The sequence below is a fragment of the Aquila chrysaetos genome, chromosome 3 (assembly GCF_900496995.4).
Source record: "Aquila chrysaetos chrysaetos chromosome 3, bAquChr1.4, whole genome shotgun sequence".
NCBI classification, from domain to species: domain Eukaryota; kingdom Metazoa; phylum Chordata; class Aves; order Accipitriformes; family Accipitridae; genus Aquila; species Aquila chrysaetos.
This window is the reverse complement of record NC_044006.1, coordinates 9,535,300-9,544,594: the sequence shown is the minus strand read 5'-3', so window position 1 is coordinate 9,544,594 and position 9,295 is coordinate 9,535,300.

Here is a 9,295-nt window from a genome sequence, read left to right as displayed (position 1 = left end):
AGCTGTGGTGTCTCCTTTATGCCACATACCTGCCTGCTTTTCCAAACAAAACTGAAAAGATTGGCACACTTTTAGGATCCTATGATATATTCAATGCATTAGGCCTATAAGTCTCATGTTCTGCAAAATCTCTGCAAGCACGCAGACAGATCCATTAACATTCACCATGTCTCACATTTGCATTGCAAAGTAGAACTGGTGCACCCAGCAGTGGCAGACCAGTGCATGCCTCATGGCTTTCAACACACGCACACACAGGAGCAGAATCCTGCTGGCACTGAGGTGCATTGCTGCCAAGAATTTGGTTTTTGTCCAAGAAAGGAAAAATTTAGTATTTTAAAATCCTCTTGGGTCTGTCACTGCACTAAACTACTCTGCAAGGCTCTCTGTTTCATTAACAACTCCACAGGCTGATTTTCTCAACACTTTTCCAGAGGTCACCAAGGGAGCATGGGTCTCAGTTGCACAAGGATGCAGTACATCATGCTTCAGTGTGCAGACGACACATGGCCATACGACAAATCAAATCCATCCCAACATAAGCAAATGGAAGTGTATGGAAATCTGTGTGCTGTGGCTTTGTAAGTCTCCACATATGTGAAATGACCTGACAAGAAATATAACCTCTGTAGTGGTGCATAAGGCTTCATCCTTAGGAATTATGGACTAGATTCTCAACTGGCATAGATCAAACACAGCTCTAAGTGACACCAAAGGAACAACACATAGCAGCTGGCAAAGGGTTGTAACATGAAATCAAAGAAAGAGGCTAACATATAAACAGAAAACTGGTTACTGTTCAACCACCCTCCTTCTGAGCCACATATCACACACAGATGCCCCAAATGCCATCTCCTCTCTTCTTTGAAAGCCACATACATCTGTTCTTCCCAGCCCTACCTGCTCCTCCCAGAACTGAACCTTAGCTACCAGTTTGACAAAAACACCACAAGGTACCCTTCTCCTTGGCATACAGCTTCTGCTAACTCGTATCTTAACAAGCTACAAAGACTCAGTATCTTCTTGCTCTAAACATCATGGAAAGACAGGAGAACTCAAATCAACCCCTCCTAGCAAGAGCTCTGTGTGTTTCCTAGCCCTGAGAGCAGCACTGCTGGGAAGGGCAGCAAGCCGAGCCCTCTGGCACAGATCAAGCCACCCAGCCCTACACCAGGCAGCAGTATAGACCAGCCATTTCACACACTCGAGTGAATTCCTTTAATTTTTGGTTTTTTTTTTTTTTTTCCTAATGTTCAAAGTGTACTTTGAACACATGCAGACTTAGTATCTTACCAAGTTATTTTTATTTTAGGAAAACACGTGGCAGATTAATTTCCATTAGAAATGCATGAATTTAAATAGATCTTTGGCTGGACTTTCAAATTGTTCCTAATTAATATTCCCTTTGAAATCTATCAACTTCCTTTGCTACTACCTCCTTTTTCTGCATTAGAATATAAAACTCTAGTATTTCAAGGAAAAGTCACTTTTGCATGTAGTCATTAGATACCACTTCGTTATCAGGCTCAATTTTTAAGCCAATTTTTTCTCCTGCTCTCTGAAGGACTGTCAGGCCAATAACTTTCTCCCCTTATCTTCCTACTCTTACTGCTCTTTGGCGTTGGTGTCATTTCTTTCCTGCATTTCTTTACTCCATGGCTTGATAGTTTTTAATGAGTCTTTCATGCCTGTGGTTTTATCTAGTATTAATTCTGTAATCCTCAGTTCCTCTCCCTGTTGTACAGATCAGGTTTAACCACATTGTAACCAGTGGTCCTCCACTAGCATTAAAACGGCACAAAGATTATGGTGCCAGGCTTTTTATTCAATATACAACTGTGTCAGTCATGATTAAGATAGTGCCTTGGCAACTGGTGCATAAGCTAGTTCAGTGTCTCAATCAGGTTTCTAGCAGACAATTTTCCCTAATCACAAACCCACTTAAAAACCTCTGTTTCCTGGCGATGGGAGAGACTGAACAGAACTGTAAATCAGGCTCCCCTTCATGAAGCTGCTTCTGGGGCAAAGCTGTTGGGTGTCATGACACCAGTGCAACAGGAAAAAAACTTTTCGGCTACAGCCCATCGAGGAGGTGGGTGAAATCTGGACATCCCCAGCAGCTAAGCTGGTGCTTTTCACAAGCACCACATTCCAGGGAGTACAAATGGAGAAACTGGGACATGACTTTCAGTTTGACAGGGAAGGAGTCTACTGACAATGAATGAACCTCCCTGTGACTTCAAGCTTTGTTGGGGAAAAAAAGACAAATTTTAAGTGCCATGGAAATAAAAATACCCCATCACTTCATCTTATCCTGCCACACTGAACAAATGCAGTGCTTGGTTTTGTTAGGACTACTTTTCAGATGGCCATACGATTTCTGAACAGAAAATCCACAGTGCCGAGCACTGACACAAAAATCACTGCCTCTAGCTATTATCTAGTCACATGGAAAATATTTGACTGAGGAAATAAAGTCCTTCATTGGAGAGCTTGAGTGATAAGCTGCAGGCAGAAAAAAGCAGAATCAAATCAGTGTCAAACCTACATTCACTCCCAAGACATGTGAGCATCCTACTTGAGCTCAGTAAAAGTCATTTTGCCAACAGGCTTTGAGTCTGTTGAAAAGAAGTAGGAAGTACAATGAAAGGAAGAAGATTTTTAAATCAAGCACTGAAAAGCACCAGAAGATGCCTATAACCTTCCCTGAGACTACAAACTCAGGAACAGCCAAGAAGCAAAATACAGTGATTATACCCTAGGCTTGTACTACAACAAGGAACATCTGGTTTTGATCATTCCTAGCAGGTAGACTTCTTGGTGGCAAAGTCCTGTAGGTTTTGCACTTCTGCAGCTGTATGTTGCTTCCAAGGATCTCTCATCTTTCTTTCCCCCAGATCATGTTTATAGACCTCACAGTGTTTTAACACATCTCAAAAATGACTTTATGGAAAACAGGCTGTTTTCTTCCTCAGCTTTCCATTGTATTGCAGCTAAACCCAAGTTGAACAATGGCTACACACCACGTCTTAATGTCTCAACCCCACTTCTGCTTACCAAATTCCTTGCAGAGCCAGACCAGACAGACACAAGGTTCCAAAAGTATCTAGACCATTGCAACATTTAACAGGCTGTATTTTAAGCAGTGAGCACTGAACCAGAAAGACTTTAACTCCAGCTGGAGGCAGTAGAACAACACTAAGACAAATTTGTGCCAAAAGTTTTAGGTGTGAGTTACTAGTATCTGAATACTGCACCTTCCTTCTTTCATTATGAAAGGAAGTTCTTGGACAGGAGTATCATTTTATTAAGCAGCACATAATGCTTACTGTAGTATATACAGCAGCACAGTTGTCATGCTCTATTTCACAGCATTAAAATGAGCTATTCTCCAAGCAGGAGAAATTTTCATATCAAAGATTCAAACACCACAGGCTTCGATGCTGCTAGAAGAGATTCTTTTAATTTTTGCTATGCCTCTAAACAGTCCAAGACTTTATGAGTTGCAATGGAAAAGGAATCAGACTTCGATTCCTGAAACAGGCAGAAGTCACTAAGAGTCCAAGTGAATGAGTTTTGAAAACCTAGACATGGCAGACTTTTCATAGCACCTAGCAGTGATCTGTGGAGTAAAGAATGCATTTCAAACGAATCAGTGCTTCTCTACCTGAATATTGAAATGCAGCAGTAAGAAAGGGAAAGAAAGGGATCCCTGAGACTGACTGTGCACGTAAAGCACCTCTCAAGTCTGATCAAACTCTGAAGACTTAAGACCCTCCCCGGTAGGGCAAGAGCCTTGCACAGAGCAAACATCTCCTTCTACCCTCAAGTACTCACCCGTTCTAAATCTTATTTCTATTACTGATTTACATGAAGAGTTTTTGTGCTCTCAAGCTGAAATTCTCCACTGTGGACCTAGGAGTAGGAGACAGAGCATAATAGCACCCTCGACTCAGCTAACACCTCCCCAGTTCTGTCCTGGAGCAGCAGCAGGACAGCCAAACCCCCTGAGCAGCACAGGCATTGCAGCCTGTGGGGCACCGCAGCCTCCAGCACCAGTTCTTAGGGCACAGAAAGCCTGGGCAGACACTGAATAAAACATCCCTTTAAATGAGGTACAAAGTTTCCTTAAATCCTTATCAACACAAGACCCAGAATGCCAGATCATCTACATGGAAGCACTGCCTATAAAAATCTGTATAGCAGTTAACAGTATTCCTACAACATGACACTGTTCTGCCACTAGGCTTCACCTTATTCCTCAAACTTAATTTCTACCCTTCCTACCCTTAACTATAGCCTTGCTCACACCGTGTGTTCGCTGCAGAAGCTATACATAAATCTTCTCTCAGAAGCTGGCCAAATTGATCTTACTCTCCCAAGACAGAGTTTCATTGTGCTCCATCGTCTCAGCACAAAAACAGCTAGGCACAGGCAGTAACCAATACCAGAGTGCCATCTATAGCTATTTCACATGACTTTGCAGCAAAGGAGAGTAGAAAATGCACACGCATGCTCATTCCCCTTCCAGGCATTAGGAATAACTCTCAGAGAAGTTTCTGTCATTAAGGTGTGGAGAATAAGAGAATTTAATCATAGCAAAAGATGTAAGAGTAGCTGCCCTAAGAGGGGCTTTAATTCTCCCAGCGTGAGAGGCAGAGCGTGGGGAATAAAGCCCCTCTCCCCATTCTCCCCTAAAAAGGAGAGGCAAAGCATATGCATACAGCCCACTGATTTCTGCTGAGGTGGCCCAAAGCCAGCTTATAAAACAGGCTTGTTACAGCTATAAGAATACATCTTCTCATTTAATACTGTGTGAAAAGATGCTAAACAGGTTTGCATTTTTAGGGCCAGGAACCAAGCATAAAGCAAAAAGAGATGGAAATGGCATTCTACCGTCAGTGCACATCCCAGAACCGATAAACGAGCCACCTCCACCAGCTCTTTCCAAAGGAAACTGAGTTCCTGTGGAGGTGTTTCACAGCGGTGCTGAGCTGACCCCTCCGGACAGAAAGGCTTAGGGCTAACCCCAGCAATGCAGCCTGAGGGAATAGGTTTTGAACAGGTGATGTGGCAGATGGCACCCTCATCCCCTTCTGCTTCTGCCACTGAGTCAACCCGTGCTAGCTGCGGCCAGTAAATCCATACAGCCACCCTCCTGCTTGGGCACACCCAAGCACTGGTGCTGCCAGGCATGGACAGAGCCATCAGTGGCACTCTGCCAACTCCCTCCACCATCCCTTTGGGGTCAAAACACAACCCTCTCCACGTGGGTGATTACAGGCTCCACTGCATGCTTGGTTGTAATGGAGAATATGTCCAAAAAACCTAGCCAAACAAAAACCCCATCACTTCAGAGTTAGACAAACCCACCTACACATCCCAACCAAGCCAGCAAAGTGCTGTCAGGTGTCTGCTGGCTTCTGGTGTCAAAAACTGCCAAGGAACAATTATGCAGCTATTTCCACGGGTTGCATTCAGCATTCCCACCCAGCCATGCTCCACTTCGGAATGCAAAGGGAATCTTCGTGCCAGGACTCAGCTCTTCAGAAGATCCTCCAACCCTCTGCTAACGTGGATATCTAACAGGGTTCCTCTGTACCCTTTAAGGAACCACACAGATTCTTGTTACTAGTCAGTGAGCTTCTACCAGCTTCTGCGGTCCTGCTGTGGGACCACACGCACACCCACCACTCCCAGTGGTGCAAGGGACGCACACAGCAGACCACACAGGAGAGGAAGAGGCCTCTCCTCTCCATCACAGAGCTGCTTTGTGGGAAGGTTCACCATGAATATAGTAGTTAGCCTAAATGCACTAAGACATGTAAACAGGCTGTTCCTTTTTAGACTTGCTGGTTGGTAGCATCTATTTTGAATTAACAGTTAATTTATTAGGGTTTGGGGTTTACACATGCCACACTGGCAAGGATCCACAACTGGGTCACTACAGAAGCTCAGTCTTGCCTAACTGGAAGGTAAAGTGCAGAGCAGAGTTTACACATGTGCAATTATGGAGAGACATGCAGAGATTGCTGCTTCGATGAAGACACTTCACCAGTACTGGCCATGGTTTAGAAAGCTGGTATGTGAAAATTTCAGGTAAGGCAGTTAAATTAGAGCATGTTGCACACAAAGCTACAAAACAGATTTTACTAACTTGGGGGGAAAGTAACATTTTTCACTAAGGAGTTGATGAGCAGTTGTGGGTTGATTTTTCTTTTTCTTTTTTTAAAGCAGGTTGGTGATGAAAAAAAATCTCAGAACAGTATGACTATCATGAGAATGATTTCTAAAGCAGGAAGCATGACAGCCCCACACCCACAATAGCAGAAGCAGCTGCCACATGCAAGTTGTCAGCCACACACTGCAGGTCTCATCCTGCACTACTTAAAGCTACTTGGAGCTTTGACATTGTCTTCAATGCAATGAACTGCACAATGCAGAATTAACTAAAAGCTCAGTATAAGAGAGGAAAAACAAATGGGTGTTATTACCCAAGTCAGAAGGTATTTCCCATCCTCATCTCAAAGCAAGAACGGCTATGATAGAGCCCAGCCTGAACAGAAGTACCACCACCACTTACACTCAGGATCTGCAGCCCTAAGAAAGGATCCCACCAACAGGAAATACCAGTAATTAAAACAATCTCTAACCTCATCTGAAGTTCCCTGCAATATCACTTTAGTGCCTCCCAGATTCTGAATGCTGCAAGAGAAATTTCTTCTTGATGCTAAGGGGGGGGGTGGAAATCAGAGCAGGTTGTTTCATTTTTATCTGGAACATTTCCACCTGCCCACCTCTTTTCTGCACAAAGCCTTTCCAAGTTCAGTGGAAGTCCATGCCTGGTTTTAAGCACAGGCAACATGGGAAGCTGCTGGGTGTCAGGAAGATTTCCATAGCCCCTTTTCCTCTGCTACCGCAGTGGAAAACCAGACCCACTGCTGCCAGCTGAGAGAGGATCAGGAGTAGGGGCAGCTGACTGTACTGGTGGACCAGCAGTAATCATAGCCTCTGACCCTGCTGTTCCTCAGGGTAAGGAAAGAGCAAACCCAGCTCTCCAGGAAGGCATCTGTGGCAGCATGGCCCAGATGGGGGAAGCATTTTGCCTGCATTTGAAAAAGCCTGGAGCAACTCTGCCTTACAAAACGGCAGACACCAACTGGCAACACCCCACCATCCCTGAGCAAGGCAGCGTCTCCCCTGCTTGCAGGGACTCCTAAGGAGATGAGATCCCTTCTTTTGCAGAGGTCAGGGCAGCAAAGCAGCTGTTTCCCAAAAAGCAACAACCTGCAGCGATGCCAGAGCTCCCATAGCCAGTTTCACACTGTGAAAGCAGCAAAAGCAGCACAGGAGGGGAAAAATAAGGAATTATAGGGATTGCTCCACTTTGGGCACTGCTATGTGCCGTAAATTCCTGGTTACAGGTCAATCATCCCCACAGCTCTACGTGGACTGGTATAGCAATTGCCTTTTCTGACTTTGGCACAGAGTCTGGCTGCAGGTAGCTGCCCATCAGCACACCACCTACCTCTAGTGCTACACGGGTTACCTTGTTGCAGGGCTCTAGATTCCAGTCTGAACCGAGGACCCACTACACAGTATAAAATATGCTAAGATATTTTCAAGGCAGAGAGCTTTCAATACTGTAAGGAACAGCCTTGCTTTCCACACATTAGCACATTGAAATCTGTACAGCAAGCCTGTCAAACAAAGCAGCTGCTCTCTGGCTCTCCTACACCTCTCCTCAGATGGAAGAGCTTCAATTATGTGGCATGTCTCCAGGATTTTAGAGTTAAAAGAGCTGCTGCCGCATCACATACCTTAACCTTTTGCCTTCTGCTAGGCACTGTGTAAGAAGATCTGATGCACTAGTCTATTCATTTTCATACGGTGGCTCAATGCAAAAGGTTGCCCTCGGAGTTTGTTTTCACAGCAGGGGTGTAGGAGTACAAAACCAGAAAGCTACTTAATTACTGATTCCCTGCCCCTACATTTTCAGACTGGCAAGGCAAGTTAGAGAAAATATTTTCTAGGGGAATATGATCAACTGTAGGAAAAAAGTAATTAAAAGTAACTGCAATGTCCAATTTTACTTCATTTTATACAAGAGCTCCAAGACATTTACATACTTACAATCTTTAGACAAACAGGACCACATCGCATGATTTTCAGAAGAAAGCATGGAACACCCTTCACAAATAACAGGAACATTTGTAGCCCAACTCAGTTGCTGCTTAAATACCACAGTAATGGCCATGCTAAAAGGCCTAATTAACTCCCACTGATTTCAGAGAAGTAAGTAAATTAGAGCCAAAACAGGTACATCAACATGTTACCTTAACTTGCAGTCACCCCCTGCTTTTCTCTCAGTCACTCTGGCAACATACCAATTATCACCATGCTCAGATTAGCTCCTATTTCTAAACAAATACTGGAAAGGTGTGTCTTTTCCCCTAAAAAGATTCTACAGCATAATTAGCAACATGTACTAAACACTTGTAATCCACAGTCACCTTCCAGAAAAAAAAAAAAATTTAAGGAGCTGTCGGTTCAAACTGTCAAATCTAAACTACTTGACAGCTTATTGAACGTTTAAACTTCTGTTGAGAGCAAAAGACACAGCAGACACACATATAGGTCTGTAATCAGAAATGTCAGACAGTAAAACAGGATAAAGTCTTGTTTTATATGCACCAGAAATACATCAGCACAAGCAGCATAGCAGTGTAAGGTAACATTTCCTGCAAGAATATTTGTTACCTTGAGCCCGATTTTTATAATCATCCCTGATACTCCCAGTAACCTCAACAGATCATAAGACTAGAGGACTTGTAGAAATGGCATTTCAGGCGTTTAAGCATTCACCTGACATGCTTTAACACAAAGAACAAATGAAAAAAATAATCCAGTTTGGAACTTGAGAACTTATCCTGCTCCAGAGCTAGCAGGATGAAAAAGGAGCCAGAAGGCCTAACTCAAGTGCCAAAAAGTACATCAGTAGTATCACACATCTTCTGTGAGATGCAGCTTACATCGGGAAGCTAGTTAGAAAAAGTACATATGACATCGAGAGTCAAGGCTAGAAATCAATGTAGGTTAGCTTCACATCACACATGAAACTTGCTCTCTACCCCACATTAGTCTGTCTGCTGCAGATTGCTGACATATTGGCTTACATGCTCTTATGGAACAAACTGAGTCATGCTGCTAAGACTTGAAAATAAACGTTTTTAAAAAAGCTCTGCATTCTGCAGGCAGTACATCCAATTTCATAAAGCTGAGGCTCATGATACAT